The sequence below is a fragment of the Hylobates moloch genome, unplaced genomic scaffold (assembly GCF_009828535.3).
Source record: "Hylobates moloch isolate HMO894 unplaced genomic scaffold, HMol_V3 SCAFFOLD_16, whole genome shotgun sequence".
NCBI lineage: Eukaryota > Metazoa > Chordata > Mammalia > Primates > Hylobatidae > Hylobates > Hylobates moloch.
Window position 1 is genome coordinate 72,865,656 of NW_026652291.1, and position 24,383 is coordinate 72,890,038.

At 39.2% G+C, this 24,383-nt stretch overlaps 1 long non-coding RNA gene across 1 annotated transcript; it reads right to left on the reverse strand.

Annotated features, from left to right (window-relative positions):
- Positions 1 to 11,005: 11,005 nt before the first annotated feature.
- LOC131381559 (uncharacterized) lies at positions 11,006 to 15,230 on the reverse strand. Its single transcript, XR_009210379.1, has 3 exons — positions 15,193 to 15,230; positions 11,483 to 11,531; positions 11,006 to 11,176 (listed from the first exon to the last, which is right to left on the reverse strand). It is a non-coding gene; the product is annotated as an uncharacterized LOC131381559 (long non-coding RNA).
- Positions 15,231 to 24,383: the final 9,153 nt, after the last annotated feature.

The following is a 24,383-nucleotide window of genomic DNA, read 5'->3' on the forward strand; positions in this document are numbered from 1 at the left end:
CATCCTCATATAATATTACATGGTGTCTTACTAAAATCTGTTAGCCCCTGTAACCCCTATGATGCATCGCATGCTTTTCCATTTATTATTATTTTAAGGGTCAACTCTGAAGATGATAGTAAGTGTGATGGGAGTAAATCTATACTAAAATTGTAACAAAGATATGTAACCTACATTTCAGCTACTATTACATAAAGTCTTGAGATTCAAATAAAATCTCATTGCTTACCTTTCTGTAGCATCATCTAGGCCTTAACCTGAATCTCCCTATAAGACAACTCAAAACATGGCATTTAGCATTTTAAATTGCCTCAGGAAAGGCCTACAAAAATTCTGAAAATGTTTGAACTGAGAATTTTTTAAAAAAGATATTGATGAAAACGAGAGCTCTTAGAAAATTCAATATTCTTTTTTTTTTCCAAAAAGAGAAGAGAAGCTAATTTGTAAACTGTAGGTTGATAGTCTCGTTATCAATTATTGAGAGAGTGGTTTGTAAATCCTTGCAAAAGTAATTGTCTCTGCCAATTCAGCAAGGCAAGAAAATATAGAAAAAGTGCAAGGACTGGAAGGTAAGAGACAGTATTGTCATTATTCTTAGATGATTTGACATTTCATTTTCACAGAAAACTTAAGACAACTGACAGGCTATTAAAATTAATGAAGGGGTTCAGTGAGATTGCTAGATAGAATCCAATAATAACAACAACAAAAATATTAAGAAGAGTTCTACACTTTCACCAACCAATTAAAATATGCAATGGAAAATATGATGGCTTTTATTAGAGCAACAAAGCTTGAAGAATCTAGAAAGTGACTTAAAATGCAGACAATACTCATGGAAAAATATTAAAACTTGATAAAAAAATATAAAGAAGCTCTTAGAGTTTGGAACATGGTAGGCACTGAAGAAATATTTCTTGAATGAATGAATCTGAATAAATGGAGAGTTATGGCTCTCTCTCTCTCTCTTTTCTCCCCTCTTTGTTTTTTTTTAGAGACTGCATCTCACTCTGTCATCCAGCCTGGAGTGCAGTGGAACGATCATAGCTCACTGTAACCTCAAACTCCTGGGCTCAAGCAATCCTCCCGCCTCGGTCTCCTAAAAAGCTGGGATTACAGGTGTGAGCCACTGGGCCTGGCTGGCATTCTCATAGATGGAAAAGTTAACATTGCACAGCCCTTATTATTTGTTTGTTTTTTAATGTAGTTCCAATATGGTGGGAGAAAACGTAACGGGAAGAAACAATATTGGGAATGTGGTATAAGGGGGAACAATAACAACAACAAAAAGTAAAAATAAAATAGGCCCAGGTGCGGTGGCTCCTGCCTGAAATCCCAGCACTTTGGGAGGCCAAGGCAGGTGGATCACCTGAGGTCAGGGGTTCGAGACCAGCCTGGCCAACATGGCGAAACCTCGTTTCTACTAAAAATACAAAAATTAGCTGGATGTGGTGGCATGTGCCTGTAATTCCAGCTACGTGGGAGGCTAAGGCAGGACAATTTCTTGAACCCAGGGGGCAGAGGTTGCGGTGAGCCAAGATCGCGCCACTGCACTCCAGCCTGGGCAACAGAGGGAGACTCTGTCTCAGTAAAATAAATGAAATAAAATAAAATAAAATAATAAACATGCAGGTACTGATGATGATAGGGTGCTATGAGCCAATCAATTTCACAGCATGTGCCTGAGAACCAAGAGAGGCAAAAAGAAATAACACAAAACTTTTCAATTAACAGAAGCTAGAAAGTTACAAAATAAAGCCAGAAGCTATGGCTGATGTGCTTGATGGTGATCATCATCCCAGGAGAGCTTGAAAAGTGAATCGATGGGTTGACTTTAGCAAGATGAAATCAGATAGGTGCAAGGGTAAAGTCTTGTCCTTAGGTCCAAAAACTCAAAGGCAAAAACAGAATGTAGAGAGAAATGGCTTAACAATATCACATGTGAAAAAAATGTAAGAGTTTAAGCTGTGTGAATTAATCGGATGTAAAACTGACTTAACCCCCACCACAAAAAAAGGAAAATAATCTGCTTTTAGGCTGCATTGATAAAGTAATAAAGTGTTATATAAGCCAATAATTCTCACCTTTATATTTGTAAGCCCAGCCTTCTGACATCAATACTTATTTCCCAAAAGCATCTCAGATACAGCAGATACATTAGCTTTTTCTCCTAAATGTTATTCTCTGTCAAGGTAGTTTCCCAACTCATCTGTTCCCAAACTTGCATGGCTATCTACTCTTCCTCTAGAATATACTAATATACTTTCCTTTTTTTTTTTTTTTTTTTTTTTTTTTTTGACACAGTCTCACCCTGTTGTCCAGGCTGGAGCGCAATGGTGCGATCTTGGCTCACTGCAACCTCCGCCTCCTGGGTGGTTGTTCCTCTCCTGTGTCCATGTGTTCTCACTGTTCAGCTCCCACTTATAAGTGAGAACATGGCTTCAATGTTTTTTCATGCATGTCTTGCCTACAATGATGTGGGGAATGAATTTCACTATGGTGCTAACTTTGTCGCCGTACCCTAGGATCTCTTTTTTCTCCTTTTTAGTTAGTTTTTATACTCAGTATTTACTTAACGTAGTGTTTTATTAGTGACGAGAATATATGCTTACATTTTATTTTATTGGATCACAAAAAAGTTGCTCTTCAAGTATTTTATTATTGACACAGAGTCTAACAAACATAAAGAACAGATACTTGTTAGAAACATTTATAATATGATCCAGCTATTTAGCAAATTTTGTAATATGTATTTCTTTAAATGTGGAGCTCTGTTTCACCTCCTCCTTCTTTCTAATACCTTTCAGTCACTGTTTTAGGTTGAGTTCCCAAAGAAGCAGATCCTGAGGCACGGATTCGAGTGTAAGAATTAATCATAGATTTGGGAGGAAGAGATCCAAGGAAGGGATGGCGGCAGTGAGAAAAGGCAGGAAATGAAGCTACCGCAGGAATGTTCTCAAGCAGCTTTCTGCTGTGGGCAGCCCCCCCTGGGGCCCTCTGGAGCCAGTACAGAATTTTTCTGAGTTGTATCACATGGAAGGCAATACATCCTCCAGCTCTTATATGTCTGTCATTGGCTAGACACCAATAACCAAGCACTTCCGGCCTACCTATCTGCGGCCCCAGAGAGAGCCCTCAGGTGGCGAACACAGGTGTTGCAGCAAGATGCAGTTGTCCGGCATAGGGACAATCTGGACAAAAGGAATGTGGGCAGGGCCACTGCATCCTGTCACCACACCGCCCTCAGAATGTTGTTGACCATGCTTCCTAAGGCAGAAAGAACAGGTATTTTTGACTTGTACTTTTGAATAAAAACTCTGCAAAAGAGACTTTTTAATCTTTATCAAATTTGGTAAATTTTTGTAAGGTTTTCATAGCCTAGATATAAATCCATACTTTAAATAGGCTTCTTCATCTATCTATATATATATGTATATATCTATATACACATACATACACACACAGACACACACAGACAGACACACACACACATATTTGTGGTCAATGAATTGTTAGTATTTTTATCTGGCAAAGATACTATATGAGGAATAGAAGGATCAGTTTTGCCTTTTTCTCAGTTTCTCTTGTGCTAACTCTATTAGAATTATCTTCAGTGTGGTGTTTCTTGGAAGAGATCTTTTAATTTATCTATTTTATGAGAGTTATTTGCTTAAAACTAGGTAATATTCATAAATCTATTTAGCTGGACACCATAAAATGCAATATGTTACAATAATTACAAAAAAGAATGACAAGGTGATGGTCCAACCCTTCATATTGTGGGATTCCATTTTCCTGCAGGATGCTCTGCTCACTATATATGACGTGTGACAGTTTGACATTCAGACCTGTTGATTGTCAATTGAAATGAAATATTAGTGAAGTTTAACATTTTCCTAAATCTTGGAGTAAAAATAAGATAGAGGTTCCCATAATTTACCCCAGTGGATCATCTTGTGTGTCCCCTGTGGTGTGTGCACCCCAGTTTTGAGACCCCTGTACTGTAGGACACAGTTCAGATGCCTTAGTGTGGCACACACTGTCCTCCATTGCTTATGCCTCCAACCTCAGTTCTTGCCTGGTCATGCCTCATACCTTGCGTTTTGGTCAATATGAACTTTTCGAAGTTGAATTGATCATGTTGAATTGCATGGTAGAGCCTTCACTTATAATTGCTTCCGCTTGGAATGCTTTTTCTTTGGACTGTCCGGGAACACCTCCTCCATGAAACTTTTGCTGGTCCTTTCCCACGCCTGAGGGAGAACTGAAAACATCCTCTTTGGAACACTACAATACTTTCCTCCTTAGCCCTTAACTCTTCTGTTGGACATATTTGCTAACCTTCTTGGCTCCTTTTTTTTTTGAGATGGAGTCCTGCTCTGTCACCAGGCTGGAGTAGATAGTAGTGGCGTGATCTCGGCTCACTGCAACCTCCGCCTCCCAGGTTCAAGCGATTCTTCTGCCTCAGCCTCCCACGTACCTGGGACTACAGGTGTGTACCACCATGCCCAGCTAATTTTTGTATTTTTAGTAGAGATTGGGTTTTACCATATTGGTCAGGCTGGTCTCAAACTCCTGACCTCGTGATCCACCTGTCTTGGCCTCCCAAAGTGCTGGGATTACAGGTGTGAGCCATCACACCCAGCTGGCTCCACTTATAGACCTTCATCTCCTTGAAACCAAAGATATTGTCTCATTTATCTTCATATCTCGGGCATATAGCCCTCAACAGGAACATAGTCATACTGTTGAATTAACTATGGAAGTGGCACTGCATTGCTCAACTAGAGTAGAGGACTGTGTTTAGCTCTGTGAGCTTCTTGAAGAAGGATTTGGAAAACTGATGTGTACCCAGAAGGAAAGAATTGCAAACAATCCCAAAGCAATTCTAGCCTGAGACCAAAGTATAGAACAGCAGAGAAGAGGGATTTGGTTCTAATATAAGGAAGAACTATTTAACAATTAGAGCTGCTTGAACATGGGATGAATAGCTTTGAAGTATGGTAAGTTTCTCGCCACTGAAGATGTTGAAATAGCCTGAATGGGTAACTTCCTTGAGCAGGCTGAACAAGGGCTTAAAGCATCTGGAGTGATCACAGTGAGTGAAGAAGAATTTAGATAATCTTTGGACTGCGCAACGATCTAGCTGAGATTTGAACCCCTTTGATATGTCTAGTGATAGGTCTAAACTTTAATAGATATTGTTTGAAAGAAAAGCGTGAGGATATTTTAAGTAAACAATCCCTGTGTCATTCTGAGTCTCTGGATCTAGGTGAGACACAATAGTAATGCTGTGTTGCTTTCTCATGAGTCAGGTGACCCTAAAGGCTAAGAAGGTCTTTGAGCTTGTACTGATGCTCTTATTTTTCTTTGTAACTACAGACAACTAACTTGCTTCCTTTTTTCATCTTAGAAGTAGTCTATCCTCACTCTGCCCAACCATGGATTTAAAATTTGTGGTCTGAGAATCCATAACAAAGTGATAAAGTCTCTTGGGTTTGGGAGCAGAGGCAGTTGTCTTAATTTTCCATATATTTAGGGCTGCCTGAGACAGAATTTTAAACTACAATATTGAATCAATTAAACTTAATTCAGGATATAAATAGTAAACATGGCCAGGTGCAGTGATTCATGCCTGTAATCTCAGCACTTTGGGAGGCTGAGGTGGGAGGATTGCTTGAGGCCAGGAGTTCAAGACCAGCCTGGGCAACATAGCAAAACCCCATTGCAAAATAAAAAAAAAAATAGTAAATACATACCACAGGTTTAATACTATACACAGTATAAAATAATCCAATTATTACACCTTTATGGGCGTGAATCTTATCATATGGAAACAGAGGCTCAGTGAGGTTAAAGAGACTTATCTAAATACTGAACGACTAATTGGTTTCAGAACCTAGACCACAATTGTTTGAATCTAATTCCACTTCCATGGGTTTCTTCATTGTATCACACTGCCTCAAAAGTAGAAGATGTGGTCGCTGCCCTGAAGGACTTTTGCAATCTCCTAAAGGGATAAGACATATCCATAAAACAATGATGGGATAACGAAAGTAAAATGAAGTGCACTATATGTGTTACAGCTAAGGAGTAGCTGGGAAGGTCAAGAACGTGAGAAATGACAGGCTGGAGGATATGGAGAGAGATCACAGGCTGGAGGATATGGTGAGTAACCACAGGCTGGGGGATATGGAGAGAGATCACAGGCTGGAGGATGTGGAGAGAGATCACAGGCCAGGGGATATGGAGAGAGATCACAGGCTGGTGGATATGGAGAGTGATCACCGGCTGGTGGATATGGAGAGTGATCACAGGCTGGGGGATATGGAGAGAGATCACAGGCTGGGGGATATGGAGAGAGATCACAGGCTGGGGGATATGGAGAGTGATCACAGGCTGGTGGATATGGAGAGTGATCACAGGCTGGGAGAGATGGAGAATAATCACAGGCTGGAGGATATGGAGAGAGATCAGAGGCTGGTGGATATGGAGAGAGATCAGAGGCTGGTGGATATGGAGAGAGATCACAGGCTGGGAGAGATGGACATTTTTATTAAGAACAACTGTGAAACAGTTCTGAAAGATAAGTAGGCTTACAAAATTTTTCTTTGGTTCCCAAAGTGTATGTTGGCTTTGTCCACATTCACCAGTGTCTTTTCTTCTCTTTTATTTCTTTTTAGTTTAAGAAAAGAAACTATCTGTGTCATACTGGCCAATAGTACACAAGCATCTAATTGTAGCAAATCCTTATACATTCCAAGTTACCCCCACAAAAAGAGGTCACCATGGTAACCAAACAAAAAGGGACTAGAAAACAGAAGCAGAGTATTTACTTAATGCCTGATGGGCTCTCTGCATGATTTTCATTAGACCTGCTGCTGGCTTTCTTTCAGGTTTGGGTGCCAGTCACTGTTTACTTTGTAAGTTGTTAAAAGATTAAAAACTTTATCAGGCCTTACAATATAGAAAACTGTACTGAGTAGCGAAGTCAGAGCTGTTGATTTTTAAATACATAAATCTTACTCAGATCTGTTAATTTATTACATAGAGTTAACCCAGGAGCTATGTAGCTCTTGCCAGTGGAATTCAAGAGAACAGAAGGGTCATTTGATGATGGTAGAGTCTTTCAAGAATGCTACGAGAAAAGAAGGTGACAGATGTGAAATAATTTTGTTAAGGGCCCTACTATTTATTTTTGCCACCTTCATTAAAAAGATGTACACACTAACCAGTTGGTGTAGAGAATTCATTGCTAAATATTTTATGTCAAAGTCTTCAATAGACCATATTAATAAATACAATCCACTGTGCTCTAGCTAGTTTTAATCCTTTGGTGAGGAAGATTTTGACAATGAAATAGAAAGCCATGTAGGTTCATAAACTATGTCTGACATTTTCTGAATTGGGGAATAGGACCCACTCTCTTCATTCCTACTGTTGTCTTGGTACCTCTTTGAAGTGCAAAAACATTACAACTTCAAAAGCGGTCCAGGAAGATGGCATCTGCAGCTTATGACAAGCTCTGGAAGTGTAGCCAAATATGCAACATGTCACTAGGTGGTAGGTTTGCTAGGGATCTTGACATAATTGACGTTCCTTCCTTAAAGACAATTAAAATTTGTGTACAATAAATTGTTTCAATTGGCACTTGCTTTTAAAACTCAAACTCCATGTACGTCTTGCTAAAAAGTGATTCTACAATGCAAATGTCATTCGCTGGAGAAGAAAAGAAAGCTGGATGCTTGTTTGGAAGCTTAGTAGGCAGGAGGGAGAAAAGTTATTCCATAAAGGAATAGATCTTCTGTGGAATGTTTCTGCTCTGTGATGTAGATCTACCCACGTGCATATATGGAATTTGTTGTGTTGACCTAAAATACCTTCTATACATCTTTCTCAGCTAGTTCTCTTTATCTAGTAACTGAGTGTGGAATACTTGGAGCAAGATTTTCTTTGAATGAAGGGATTTGCCTCCTAGGAGTAGAGTCCACACAATGCCAGACTAATTCTGCACTAGGGTCAAAAGGAAGACAGGTAAAAAATAAATATGATTTTTTTCATAAAAACAATATTTGTGGCTGGGCGCGGTGGCTCACGCTTGTAATCTCAGCACTTTGGGAGGCCGAGGAGGGTGGATCACGAGGTCAAGAGATCGAGAGCAGCCTGGCCAACGTGGTGAAACCCCATCTCTACTAAAAATACAAAAATTAGCTGGGCGTGGTGGTGCACGCCTGCAGTCCCAGCTACTCGGGAGGCTGAGTCAGAAGAGTAGCTTGAACCCAGGAGGCGGAGGTTGCAGTGAGCCGAGATCATGCCACTACACTCCAGCCTGGGTGACAGAGCAAGACTCCGTCTCAAACAAACAAACAAACAAAAAAACCCAAAACAATATCTGTTTGTAATAACAATAACAAAGTACACAGGAGAATGTTTACTATGTATATTTGTATTAATGCCTCAAATATGATCTATGCTATTTTTGTACTTTGGGATATATACTAATCCTTCTGCCTTCTAAATTGAGCTGTTTATGTGAAGGGCGGTCATGCAGCCCTCACCAGTATCATCAACACCTTCCTCACCTTGCAACCGTAGAGGAAGAATTGGAACCAATGTAATGATTGATTCTTATTTGGAATGTTTCTGTCCCAGCCTCCCAATTTAGTCATTCTTTGGAAAGGAGGGGGTAGGTGTGAGTGAACTTTTGCAGTTAGGATCCAGTAAGAACAAGAGTTGTTGAGTTTCAGCTTTAAAGTTAATGGAGGCAGATTTTGCTCCAGGAGACGCATTGGTGGATGTATTCCCATCCTTGAGTTCCTGCACATAAAATCTAGTCCATGCACAGAAAAGGCCAAGCTTTAAGGGCTTGAAAACAACACCAGAAGAATCTGGCAAAGAGTTCTTTACTGAAATTAGGGAAATTGGGAAAGTAACTTTGTCCTTTGTCTATTTTCAGGGAAAAACATAGGCTGTTGGGAGAAACAACGGGTTTCTGCTAAATCCTTTCTGATTCTTCCTACAATAGCATTTAAGGGCTTGCTTTCTAACCCTCATCGAATGATTGATATTGACTTTTCCTCGCTTAAGTAAAATTCATTCTTTGTTTAATATCTGTCCAGTGAACAAAATGCTAGTAACTTTTTCTGGATGTAGTCTCAACTAATAGTTTCAATTAGCCAAAAAGTTTATTTAGAATCTTCAGTATGTGGCATATGCAAGATTTAAGATATTAAATTACTTCCCTCTCCAATCCCCCTTATGAAACCCTCACCCAAAAGTCAGCAGACTTTATTTCACTTGATTGCATAAAAGACCTAGCAGAACGACCTCAGCTGCTTTTTATTGTTTTAATTTGTGAGTTGGAGTTGGCTGAGCCTTGTCAATAATTCCCTTAAGTATCCAAAGGAACCCTTCTCTTTCTTTGGCTTCTTCTCTCCCACGGGGCCCATTATCTCTATTAGCCTGCCTTAGAGAAAGAAGAGACATTCGCGACATGGTCTAACTTCTCTGAAGTCAAGGATGCCTTCAAAAGCAAAGTTTGGGCCCCTGGGGGAGGGACTGCAGGAAAGGAGAGCACAGGGAGGAGGGAAGGAATTATAAACAAAGGGACAGCTGGGGATTGGCCCATTCTTTCTGGGCAATTGTGGAGCTTCTTTAGAGCCAGTGAAGAAAGTAAAATCCAGAGGCAACTTTAAAAAAATGCCATTTAAGGTCTGACTTCTTAAGCTTATCTGCATAAAAAATAAGGATAAAAGAAATAATGCAAGCCAGGTGGCAAGGTTCTAACCCAATCCGGTTTTCAGTTATGTTTATTTTGTAAAAAGGGACCATTACATTCTCTATATGGCAATGATGGGGTTCAGGACATGGTACTCCAAAATATTGCACCTTGGCATTTGAGAAAACTGCAGAAGCAAGGAAGTCATTCTCACCCTGTCTGCGTTCTTCCCCTGAAGCAGGTAAGAAAATCTGGAAGGGTTTTCTGATTTTCCTCTGAAGTGGGTCATAAGACACTCATTTGAGAAGTGCCCTTCCTCTACCAGGAGGAAAGGAACATCCTTACCTCTGAAGACACAGGGACACAGAGAAGAATCTGAACAAACAGGCCTTGCTAAATACTCCCCACCCCCATTTATTAAATTAGATCTTACTTTTTATCCAATCATATGTCTTTGTGACTCTCGACTTGTTTGTCAAACTTAAAAATTATAAAGGTTTACCACTTTCTTCCAGTCTTCATTTCCTTATGAAGGCTCCCGTGTTATGCAAAAGTGATATTGAGTAATGTGCATGCTTTTCTCTTGTCAATTCTTCTTTTGTTATGGGAGACTCAGCCATGATCATAGAATGGGTGAGGAAAAGATATTTCTCTTTCTCTACAGAAATACACCAGAGTAACCCAAATGGGTAAGCCAGGGCATCCCTTGGTTGTAGTTTCCTGGACCAAGACCTAAATACCCTCAGATGCTACCCCACTTAAATGATCTATGCTATTTTTGTACTTTAGAATACATACTAATCCTTCCGGCTTCTAAATTGAGCTGTTTATGTGAAGGATGGTCATGCGGGCTTCAGGTCCCACTAAGAAGCCATAGATTTAAAAAATTTAAGTTTAGGCTGGTGCTGTGGGTCAGGCCTATTGTCCCAGCATTTTGGGAGGTTGTGGCAGGTGCATCCCTTGAGCTCAGGAGTTCCAGACCAGCCTAGGCAACATGGTGAAACCCTGTCTTTACAAAAAACTACAAAAATGAGCCAGGCAAGGAGGCGCCTGTAGTCCCAGCTACTCAGGAGGCTGAGGCAGGAGAATCGCTTGAGCCTGGGAGGTGGATGTTGCAGTGAGCTGAGATTGCACCACTGCACTCCAGCCTGGGCAACAAGCCAAACCCTGACTCAAAATAAATAAAATAAAATAAAATTTAAGTTTATAAAATCTTAAATAGCTTTGGGTGAAGTATGATTAATAAAGGAAATTATGGAGAGAGAAAAAAGAATTTTTCCCCTTGATTGTGTAATTTGGATTTTCTTTCCAAATAAATAGCTGCTTCCACTAGCCAGGTGGAAGCATCTAGGTCTGTGACCACAGTGAGGCTCTAGGAAGGTGGTGCACGCAGAGAGTGTGCCTTGCCGTCAGCATCTCTTCATTTAGCTGCTTCTGAGTTGTATCCTTCATAACAAACTGGTAAGAGTAAATACAAAATAAAAATTAGCCAGTTGTTTCTCTTACTAACATGACATGAAAATATTTAATTTTCTTAGCGAATTGATGGCAAAATTCCATTTCTGAGGAATGAAAGATCAAAGATTAATTAACTTTATTATTTAAAAAATAACTTTTTCTAAGTATAAAATTAATTTATTTTCATTATGAAAAATTAGGGGAAAATGAATGTGACATTACATTAAAAATCACAAATAATTTATAAGACCTTCTTTAATTGCTTCATAATTAATCTAGCTTGAGGAAAATAGTAGGAAAACTTACTAGAATTAGAAGGTGAGGAATAGCGAGGGAGAAACCTTCTTTTATATGCCTGCAAAAGAGAAAGAAAAAAAGATTCTCAGGGCTAGTTAGTGGCTTTGGGGCACCTGTCTCTTTGCCTCTTGGGCCTAGAACTGCTGACCTGGAATATGATTCCCCATAAGACTTTAACATATGTGAGCGAGAGGGTTGTGTGGAGTCACCTTGGAGCTGAAGTGTTAAAAGGAAGCTGCTGTATGAGAGCTGCCCAGCACCAGCTGCTGGTTTGGTGAACAGATACAGTGAGGCACCAGGAGGGCCCCTGTGCAGGGTCAGATAGATGATGTGGGTCCCTGAGAATTCCCTCCATGAAAATCACTCGTCTTTAAACGAGATCAAAACAAGTTCTTGGGGCCTACTCTTTAGTTGGGAGTTCCCCAGTGTTATCATTCTGGAATATTTAAAAAATCATGGCTGGGCACTGTGGCTAACACCTCTAATCCCAACTTTGGGAGGCCAAGGCGGGCAGAGCATGAGGTCAAGAGCTCAAAACCATGCTGGCCAACATGGTGAAACCCCGTCTCTACTAAAAATATAAAAATTGGCCTGGCATGGTGGCATGCGCCTGTAGTCCCAGCTACTTGGGAGGCTGAAGCAGGAGGATCGCTTGAACCCAGGAGGTGGAGGTTGCAGTGAGCCAAGATCGTGCCACTGCACTCCAGCCTGGGTGACAGAGTGAGACTCCGTCTAAATAATAATAATAATAATCCATGTCAGTTGAGTTCATGTGTGTGTGTGTGTGTGTGTGTGTGTGTGTGTGTGTGTGTGTGTATGTACACTGTATGCTTTGGACTTTATCTTCCAATAAAATTATAACTTTGAAAAGTTAGCTGAGATGATAAGATATGCTATACTTTTTTTGTATGCTATTTTTCATTTGGGAGTGGAGAAATGGTTTTCAAGGAGCTGAAGAACTAAAGTAGTATATTTTATATATTACTTCTGTATATTTTGACTTGTAGTGAGTAGCCAAGCAAAATCTTGGGCCCTCTGAGAAGGCTGAGGTTGTCATGCAAATGACCTTGCTCTGCAGACTCTCACCAGCATTTAAGGATTAGGAATCTGGGAGGCTTCAGTACTGGTTCGTCTTGATGTCAAGTTTGGATGATAGTGGGACTCTTAATTTTGGGCTATTCTTCCAGGTGAATGTGTGGGAATCGCGTATATTTGTGAATAATTCAGAAACTCAGGGGTCTTAAAGTGAATTTTAAAATAACTATAAAAATCCTAACTTTTTAGTTCCTTTTATGTGTCTTACCAGAAATATCTATTTAGAAGGAAAACTTGGGGGCTGGTGGTCCATCATCTTTTTTCTTTCATTTGCCGTGATTAGGGGAAGAGGGGCTACAGAATTAGTTTGGTCATCACCTCTTCATAATTTAGTTGTGATTCAAGATGTTCTCTTATAAGAAGTAGCAATATGCGGCCATAATGTGACATCTGTTTTGCACAATCAAAACATTCCTTTGCTGAGCTCAAATGCCCTTTTAGTGCTTCTGGGATAAGCCCTGAGAATATGCTTTATCTGCTTCTGTACATCCACGAGGAAATAAACGGCTTTAAGAAAGCTTCTCACCTGCAGGTGTAACTCTAAGAAAAATTGGAACAACCACTCACTTCATCTCTCACCCAAAATGTCTTCTGCAAACTTATTGAAAGAGCCTCAGAACCAGAAAGAGAAGGAGGCATATCTACACAATGTATCTGGAGATTGGAAGCTGGAGGGAGGATTGAATTGCCAGTGAACTTTGCACTGTGATTTCATATTGAAGTGGCTGCATCTGTGCCACCTGTGGATGGCACGATTGGAGCATTAGTCCTTGCTCAGCCTCCGCACCATTGATAACTCTGCTTAACATCGCCACAGCGGAAGCTTTGTTGGAAGCCGCAGTCACTTTGCTTCGGCAATGGTGTACATTGGTACCCCATTCAACCTTTTTTTCTGACATTAGCACATTTGAATGGGCCACCAGTGAAGCCATTCAGCGAGAACATGCAACTGGGGTTTCTGGGTGGCCTAAGGCTGAGCTGAGAATTCTCATTAATGGACTGCAAGACTTAGCCTATTGAGGTACATGAACTCAGTGACCAAAGAAAAGTGAGACAAAGATGTCCCTCACAGGAACATGTAGGTCAGAAGTGGACAAAAGCAGACACGGACCAGTCAAAGCTATTTGATTACGGAGCTGAAAAGGGAACACCGACCGATCCCTGTGGTGGGGCAGCACAACTGATTTGAGGGAAATCTGCAAATGCCCTCACACTCTGAGAGTGAGGCATTTACTAGAATTGCAGGTGGTGTGTGGAGTTATTTTTAAAATGTTTTTTCCTTCCACTTGTCTTTGTGGTAATTTCCTATTTGACAGTACTTAGAAAAGGCCCCAAATAACTAGAATGAAAAGAAAGGGCAAAACTGAACTGGAAAAAGCATGCTAAAAGTGAAAGGTGATCACGGGCAACATTCCCCCTACTGCTGGTCCTCTGAGCTACTTTCAAGCTCTTAGGGACTAGAAAATGTTCTTTGAGAGCCAGAACTTTTGCATGTTTAGGATTATAACTTTAATACATTAGCATAATTTCAAAACTTTTTTACTCTAAGATATAGGATAAAAAATGTAAGTATGAAATTTTGCAAAAAGATGAAGGAAAAGCATAACTGGAAAAGTTTAAGAAATCAGCTTGGGGTCGATGAACATAGTCAGTAATAGCATGCCTAACTCGAATTAATCCCACTCTCTTGCTTGTTGAGGTATACATTTCTGTGGGAGATGTATTAGTCCCTTATACTCAACGTGATCTGTGCAAATATCCAGAGAGCTAATACTCAGATGCATATGAAATTTGAAAAGCATTCTGCAATTTTTCCAAATGGCATTTAAATAACTATACTAATATTAAGTCGGTGCAAAAGTAATGGCGAAAATCGCAATTACTTTTGCACCAACCTAATAATTCATTCCAAACCAAGTTTAATTATTAGGACTTGGTTAAAAACTTTACAGCTTCTTGAGATAGCAATATGTTTTAAAATGTTCAAAATTTTCGTGTTATGAGATTTGGGGAACCTAAAAATACCTGTAATCCAGTTCTTTTTATAGAAGGAAAAGGGAAGAAAATGTGTTTTTTATCCCATCATACATAATGCAACTACTTTTTTGGGGAAGAGATACAATTTAAAAAGTGTGGCTGAGGGTAAAGGAAGAGACACATTTTAACAAGAGTTATATCCATTTATATTGAAACAACTTCATGAGGGAGAGGACTTCGGGGTCCATTTAACCTGGCTCTTCTGTTGTATCCATAGCGTTATTGAAGCCTACGGAGGTTTAGAAGGCTGCCAGTGGCCCACTCAGCACCTGGATTTAAAAGTGACACTTCATCTTGTTATGGGAATGGTTTCATTAGAGCAGTTGTAAGTCGTTTCTTATTAAGGGGCTAGAATCCTTAAATTTATGATTTGTTCTGCATGTTAAATTTAATAAATGTAAAATAGATTTATATGCTGCATACATATCTGTTATGATACTTCCAGTAAATATTTCCCTAACTGTTTAAAGCTCTAGTAAAAGCTAACAAGAACAACATCAAAAGTGGCTTTTCCCCAAAAACAAACCTTTGAGACAATCTAGCTTTGCGTTTTTGAGAATTTCTTAAGTCAGTTCCCTTTCTCTTACCTTCATACTGTCAGAGATGTTTGAACCGAAGTGACTCCGTCTTTAATAGGGGCTGGGTAGAATGAGGCTGAGACCTGCTGGCTTGCATTCTAGGTGGTTAAGGCATTCTTAGTCACAGGATGAGATAGGAGCTTGGCTCAAGATATAGGTCACAAAGACCCTGCTGATAAAACAGGATGCAATAAAGAAATCAGCCAAAAACACATGGTGAAAAAACTGACCTCTGGTCATCCTTGCTGCTCATTATATGCTAATTATAATGCATTAGCACGCTAAGCAACACTCCCACCAGTGCCATGCCAGTTTACAAATGACATGGCAACATGCAGAAGTTACCCTATATGGTCTAAAATGAGGAGGGACCCTCAATTCCAGGAAATTCCTGCCGTTTTCCAGGAAAATTCAAGAATAATCTACCCCTTGTTTAGCATATAATCAAGAAATAACCATAAAAATAACCAAGCAGCAGCCCTTTCTGGTATCAATAAAAACTCTTTAACTTTTTTTGGCATATCTTATCTAGTTCACTTCTAGTATTTCTCCTTTAGGCTACTTCAAAATATGTAGGCAAAATAATTTTTTCCACCTATACTGTATTACTTAGAAGAATCTTCTCCTGGAAATTCTTCAACTTGAGGCTTCAGTTGTTTTTTAGTGAAGAGGTCCAGAATATGCCACCCCCAAAAATACCACTTTGGCATAAGGATTACTTTAAGCTGAAGGCAACCGAAGAAACAGCAGACCCAGGAAAAGTTCTTTGCCCTCCCTGCTTCTGCCTAAAAGCAGGGCATAAATTTCTCTTTGTAAAGGTGACAGAAATTGCTATTTGTAAAAGCATTTCCCTCTCCCATTCCAGGAAGACCAGAGAGGGCACAGAGAAGAGTGTGCATAACAAACCTTTCTAAACAACCTTTATCCGTCATATATTTCCTAGTCACCTTCCCACAATTTATTACACCACCCCTAGGAGCCCAAACCCACTTTCCTTTGTCTAGTCACTTCTCTATAATTTATTGCCTTTTGTTAAAATGGTATATAAGCCGCCTGTCTAACTGCTTCTTTGGGTTTTTACTTATTTTCTGTGAAGCCCCTCACACATAACATATGAACTCAATAACTATTTATGTCTTTTCTCCTGTTAATCTGTCTTTTGCCAGTTTAATTCATAGGCCCCCAAACTCAATAACTGCTTATGCTTTTCTCCTGTTAATCTGTCTTTTGCCAGCTTAATTCATAGGCCCCTAAACTCAATAACTATTTATGCTTTTCTCCTGTTAATCTGTCTTTTGCCAGTTTAATTCATAGGCCCCCAAATAGTGAACCTGAGAGGGAAAAGTTTTTTTCTCCCCTACACTAGCTAATCACTAAATTATCACTCGTTTTGCTCCAATCAAGTCCATGTATGTTTTTTCACCTCCAGTTTCCAGCTGTTAGTGCATGGTGCTTCCATGTTGTCTTGCCCAATATGGTTTTATCTCATTTGAATTATTCTTTTTAGTTAAAAATTTACTCAAATGCTTTACTGTTAGTCTTAACACATGTGTTGGCAATGAGTGAAAATGGGCCCACTAGGAGACACTATAGCATCATCTTTGTTATTGTTTTTGGAGGGCATGGCTTAGGATTAGAAGAAATGAGAATTTGTTTATAAAATTTGAAACTGTCTATTCAATAAGTAATTGAATTTTTAGGGTCTCTTTTAAGGACAATGACTTTAAATATCTAAATTTCGTTTGAAGATACTGCCAAGGCAAAGTTGGGATAAATAATCAGATTATTATCTGCTGAAATTTTATCTAAATCTAAGCTTTTTATTATACAGATTAATGGAAATAGGAGTTAACCTGGGCTTTCATATCTTTGTTTTATTTTTCCACCCAAGAAACTGCTGGTTTGGATTTATTACTATATTAGAGTTATAATAATAGTTTCCATTTAGCTAATAATACTATGCGTGAGAAACCATACTAAACATTTGACATGCATTCTGTAATCTTCATAACAACCCTGTGAAGTAGGCGCCTTACTATCTGTGTTTGACAGATGGGGAAACTTCACCTTTGAAAAGCTAAGTAACCTGGCCATGGTTACTTGGTTATTAAGTAAGGAATTGGATAGAGAGTTCTTAGAAATGGTTTAGCCCTGGTTCCTTTAAAGAAATGAAGTCTTATTTACAATTATATCTTTTTTTTTTTTTGAAACGGAGTCTTGCTCTGTCGCCCAGGCTGGAATGCAGTGGCGTGATCTCAGCTCACTGCAACCTCCGCCTCCCTGGTTCAAGCGATTCTCGTGCCTCAGCCTCCTGATTAGCTGGGATTACAGGCGTGTGCCACCACGCCTGGCTAATTTTTTGTATTTTTAGTAGAGAGGAGGTTTCACCGTGTTAGCCAGGGTGGGCTTGATCTCCTGACCTCAGGTGATCTGCCTGCTTTGGCCTCCCAAAGTGCGGGGATTACAGGCATGAGCCACCATGCCGGGCCTATAATTATATCTTATTATGCCCTATGAGTGCCCTTTCTCTTTACTATATTAATGACACATGATGCTTTCCCAGTAGTTCAAGGTCGGTAAGTGTACAGCCAAGGGCAGGGAAAATGTACATGGATATGTCAGACCACCAGGTTGTAGCTAAGATTCATGGTCACAGCAGCCTTCATGTGGAAGATGCAGGGAGGGGCATGCTCAGCTTTCAGACAAGTGCCTGGGTACATTCATATTAGGAACTTGTTTGCCAACATTGGCAGCCGGCTAGATGGAGGTGATAAAACACTCTTGTTCTCATTTCTTGTTATGCTCACTGATTCTGACCTCTGCCCCCACAGATCTCCATTTCTTTTATCCTTCAGGTGTTCTGCCCTCTGTTTTGGTTTCTCTGGGACACAAATGAAATTATTTTCTGAATTGTGAAAGTCCACATTGTCAACTAATGCAATGTTACAGTCATGTTTCTGCTGTTTGGATGCTTGTTCTATTGTGAAAACTTACCCAAACTTGGGGTTTAGGAAAAGGCCTTTTATAGTTCTCATCAACTGAAGAAAGAGCAGCATTAGGTATAATTATACATTTTGAGAAAGTAAAGCACAAATCTGTCATATTTTATGTTAACAGCCTACATGATGGTGGTCTTACAAATGGTCTGAAGTTAGCAGCTCATGGGAGAAGGCTGACATGTTAAAACACAAATTTACCTAATCTGACACTTCAGGTTACTCCAAGGTGGGTGGAAAGTTGGCAGCAATGGCTTGTGCCATTGCCCTAAGGAGAAACAAAATATAAACCTTTTACAATCTCCCTGGGAATTAAAAAAAAAACACAAAACTTGAGGCCCAACTCCTACCTCAGACCAACAAAATAAAAATGATCTGGAGATGGGGTTCAGGGATCAGACTTTTTAAAAGCCTCCCCAGGCAATTCTAATGTTCAGCCATAGTTGAGAAGTGCTGATCAAGCATAACGTACAGATGAAAGATTATCATGTGTAACATTGTACAAGGTTCTTTGGAAGAGATAGACATCAGGAAAGAAGTGGTTCTTGCCTTCAAGGAACTTTTGATTTGGATGAAAAGACTCTTGCCACAAAAATGGTCATTAATAATATAATGCAGTCACTCATTGTAAGTGATGTCATAGTTTTAGTGGAGACTGCTTTGCAGAGTGTGTAGCCTCCAATCCCTATCCTCCTACCATCAGTAATGATAATTGCCTCCTGAGATTTTATATGCCCCATTTAATCTTCTCAATTGCTTATCAGTTAGGTATTATTCCCATTTCACTGCAGAAAAACTAAACCTATAAAGTCTGAGAGACAAGTTTTGAACCCAGGTCTGTTGGGAACCAACATCTATGCTTGCTAACCATCAGTTATAACATTTGGTCTCAGTAGATGCATGGTCAATAATAGCTAGAGTGAGCTATAGTCCATAAAATGTTTCTGAGCACTTTAGTATAGTTATATTTCTTAATTATTTTTTTAAACTGCAAATTAAAAAAAAGTTTAAATCACAGAAAAGTTGAAAGAATAATACATTGAACATTATATACCCTTTACAACTGCATCCATCAATTATTAACATTTCACTGCCTCTCCTTTATTTTGCTCCCTATTTATTTACTTACTTATTTAGAGACAGGGTCTCACTCTGTCACCCAGGCTGGAGTGCAGTAGCGCGATCTTGGCTCGTTGCAACCTGTGCCCCCCTGGGCTTAAGCAATCCTACCACCTCAGCCACCTGAGTAGTTGGGACCACAGATGTGCACCACCACGCCCAGCTAATTTTTGTATTTTTAGTAGAGACTGGCTTTTACCATGTTGTCCAGGCTGATCTTGAACTCTTGAGCTCAAACGATCCACCTGCCTCGGCCTCCCAAAGTACTGGGATTATAGATGTGAGCCACCGTGCCTGGTCCCCATTTATTTATATACGTGTATACGTATCCTTTTCTGTTATTATTGAACCACTTGAAGTTGCAGACATTGTGATACTTCACCCAGTAATACTTCGGTTTGCACTAAGTGTAAAGACAATTTTCTATAGACCCATTACACTGTTCATACCGTAGACAATGAATGTGAATTCAGTTTTGTCATCTAACATACAGCCCACTAAAAATTTCCGCAGTTATACGCAATGTATGTATTTAGGTGCTTTTGTTGACCCGAGATCCTATGAAAGTTGGTTAATTCTATGGTTGTAATGTTTAGAAACTTTTAGTCTAGAAGTGGTCTACGACTTCTTTCACTGATGATATTGACTCTCTTTTAATGACCTGGGTCAGCTGCCTTGCAAAAATGTCTCCTTTTTGGGGATTTGTCTGATTGTTTTCTCACAATTAGGCTCAGGTTAAACATTCTTTGCAAGAATATTGGATAGGTGATGTGTGTTTCTTATTGGACCCACCCGGAGGCACACACCAGGCTGTCCTACTATTGGTGATGCTTAGTTTGATTGCTTGGTTAGGATGGTGATGTCATGCCTAATTTCCCTATTGTAAAGTTAACCTATGTGGTGATATTTGAAAACCATAATCTGTGACCCAGTGATTTTGGTATCCACTGATCATTTTTACATTGGTGGTTGAAAAATGGTGATTTTCTAACTCTATCATTTCCTCAATATTTTTTAGTCGGTGTATTAGTCTGCTTGGGCTGCCAAACGAAACACCACAATCTGGGTGGCGTAAATGGAAATTTATTTTCTCATAGTTCTGGAGGCTAGAAAGTCTAGATCAACGTGCTGCCAGGGGTGGTTTCTGGCACGGCCTTTCTGCCTGGCTTGTAGATGCCACCTTCTCACTTTGTCCTCACAGGATCTCTTCTCTGTGCATATTCATGGGGGGAAAGAGGGAGAGAGGGAGAGAGAGGGAGAGAGAGGGAGAGAGAGAGAGAGAGAGAGCGAGCGAGCAAGCATAAGAGAGCTCTTTGGTGTGTTCTTCTTCTTATAAGCATACCAGTTCTGTTGAATTAGGGCCCAACCCTTAGGGCCTCGTTTAACCTTAATCACCTCCCTAAAGATCCTCTTTCCAAATACAGTCACATTGGGGGTTAAAGCTTTTAACCTACAAATGTTGGTGGGGATGTAATTCAGTCCCTAACAGTTGGTATTCTTCTGTAAAGTGGAGCTTTCTTTTATTTTTCCCTTACTTCCTCTTTCTTCTTCTCTTTTCTCCCCATCTCTGCCTCCCTGTTTTCTTCTAAGTATCACTATGGACTCGTGCATTTATTTTTTATTTAATGTGATAACCTATCTCTGTCATTATTCATTTTAATGATCAAATTGTCCAAGATACGGACAGTAGGAGCTCCTTCAAATTAGTTCTTGTGTTCTTTGGACATGCCTCTATTAGCGTGTAAGCACTTTCTTGCTTTCTTGAACAACAAGATATTCCAGGTTGCCTTGTATTTTCCCTATTCCAACCATTTTTGGAATCAGCCATTTCTCCAAGTAACCCTGGTTCCTTTTAGTGGGAAATGGTATTTAGAAACACAATCTGTGTGTTTGTTGTTGCTAGTTATGATTACCCTCTAAACCAGTTATTTTTAATAAAGTTCTGTATATTATACCTATAGAACCTGTGCCAATGAAGCCTTTATTGAATTAGAGACTAACTCTTCAAGAGTACAATCAGGCATTTAATAAGCATTTGGAAAGCCTTTGATTGGCTTGGGACATAACATGCACTTAGTATACTGACAAAAGAAAGAATGAATGAATGAATGGCCTTGGGTCATGGGTTTTTCTTGATCTGCTGGGAGGGTCTTCTAACCCCAGTGAATTTGCGCAGGCTGTGGTGAGTGGAGGAGATTGGGATCAATCCTAATGTATTATCTACATTTTCAGCATGTACCACTCTCTCCCATTATTGAGAAAAATCCAGATTCCCATCTCCTGAGCCTCTATAAGCTCTTATGGCTGTTTTCCTAGGAAACGAATCTGTGGTGCCTCCAACTCTTCATTTGTGTTTCTCAGTGCATCCCCTCAGGTTTTTTAGGGCGATGAGATGACTTATCTTGAAAGAAATACTTGAAATTTTTTCCCTAGTTTTACAAAGCAGATAGCTAAGGAATTTTTTTCACAGATGAAGAGAATCCAGTTAAAATGAAGCAAGGAATACAGATTTCAGAGCCCTTGAGAATCTCGTACATTTAATATCTATTCTGAGGACCAAGGATTCAGTAACAACCACTCTTTGAGGATCTATTTACTGTCAAAGTGTAATTGGATTTTGATATAGCAGTTCATTTTGGTGGGGGTGGGGATGGGAAGGTGATTACAAAGTAACAAACAAAATGTAAGCGATGGGGCCTTTGATTTATTTATCTTTTCTTGCTCCTGGATCTTTATAGATACTGGGAATAAACCCCTTATCCCCCACAGTGGTCTTAGAAAACAAGGCATACACTTCAACTACTTCTGCTGTGAATAATCCATTGAATCCAAACAGTATTATACTAGATTCATCAGTGTTCACACAAAGGTCATATCCTTACATATCTCTTTGAATTTGTGGGACGCATATGGTGTACCACTTCTATAGAAGAAATATTTTCATTTTAGAATTCAACTTTTATAACCTTTGGCAACATGTAGTATCAATGGCTCTTTGTTGTTCAAAAAAAAAGTAAAACTGTAAGCTATCCCCAAGGATATTCAGGGCGTTGCTATAGCAACAGAATCTGCCTCCCAGCACCACAAGAGAAGCTATGAATAAAAGATGGTATTCTAAGGACAACAGAATAGAAGAGGTTGTTTCGATCCTTCTAATACCTGATATTTGCTGTTATTTTGTTAAATGCAAAATAAAAATCTTGGGGAAAGGCCCAGTTTCAATATAGAAAAGGATGAATTTCTATATTGTACTTCAGATGTTGCAAGGAAAAAGACATGCTTTCTGAATAGTACCAGCCCATGGTAGGAAGACCAGGGAAGGGCCAAAATATTTGATTTATATATTTTTCTGTTTAGCTTTGTACTTCAGATGAAGAACCTCAAAGACAAATGTGTTAATCAGACATACAAAAGAATGGGATTATTTTAAATTCTGACCCAAAATAGTTTCCTGATTCCATATTTAAACACAAGCATACTTTACATAAAGGTACCATAAAACAAAACGTTCTAATTTCAGCTTGCATTGTTTATTCTGAATCCAGTTCTTTCATGTATACCTACTTTGGTCATCGATTTTTAATGGTTTCAACATAGCTACCTATGTACCTACCAACCTAGCTATGTTTCATGATACTGGGTATTTTAGGACCCAAATCTGAAGGTGAAACACAAGGTTTCAGTTGATTCAGAAGTGAATGAACTTTGAACCTCTCTATTCCCTCTCTCCTCACCGACATGTACATATGTATATCTTGCCATGTGTGTCTTCATATCATGTTTAGTTTTTATGAAGCTTATTTTGTTGTATGAAGCTATTGGTAAAGTGTTATTCGGAGAGGAGGTGAAGAACTTACCCCTCTGTAAGTGCTTATTTTCAAAATATTCAGAGCTACATAAAATTACTGCCAGAAAATATAACTATTAGAACAAATGGAATGCTATAGACTAAATTGTATCCCTCAAAAATCATATGACTAACCCCCAATGTGACTTTACGGACATATGGCCTTTATGGAAGTAATTATGACTAAATGAGGTCATAAGGGTAGGGCTCTGATCTGATAGGATTAGTGTCCTAGAAGAGTAGGACACCAGAGCTTGCTTTCTCTTCACCTGCAGGCATGAAGAAAAGGCAATGTGAGGTTACATCAAGAAGGTGGCTGTCTATAAGCTAGGAAGAGAGCCCTCAATAGGAATTGATCATGCTGGCTTTCTAATATTGGACTTTCAGCCTCCAGAACTGTGAGAAAATAAATTTCTGTTGTTTAGGCCACACAGTTTATGGTATTTTGTGATGGCAGCCCAAGCTGACTAATACTCCTGTATTAAAATTATAATATTTTGTATAATTATTTTCTTAATTTTCCATCAAAGTCAAAGTATAGCTCTGTTTGTAGGGGAAACAGGCAGGCACACAAATAATCTTAAAGTTTCTCTAGAACTTTTCTTTTGCTTTTATCACCTTGGCAACTTTACACAATTAGTAATCTAAAGGTTACTTAGTTATCAAATGTGTGTCTCAAAAACATAATTTTGGCTATGATATCTAGAAAATGTGACCTTTGTTTTGGTTGGAATAATTTTCCCACTGAATTCATGGATAAGTATAATTACAGGAGCTTAAGGAAAATGTAGCGTTTTGGTTTTGAGCTTTATTTCACTTTAGGTGTAGGTAGACAATGTTTGGGAAGGATGGACTCGTAGACTGTGTATTAGTACTAATCTAATAAGAATAAATTCTGGGTAAGCATTGTCAAAATTTCAGAGACTTCCTTTATTGTTGTTAATTCTTCTTGGATCCTTCTATAATTTAAAGTCTCCGAGGATATTTTGATTAGTAAGGAATCTATTCAACCGAGCTGATTATATGACTTGGCTGTTTCTCTGACCCTTAAAACTAGGCAGTACACCAAAATGTTAATAATGGGTGGTGAGGACAGTGGTGGGAACATGGGCAATTTTTTCTCCTTACTTTTCCACTTATTGTCTAAATTTTGTATAATAAGCAGTCATTACTTTCATAATAGAAAAAATAATAAAGTGAAAAAATACTAGATATTAGAAGAACAACAAAAATTTCAC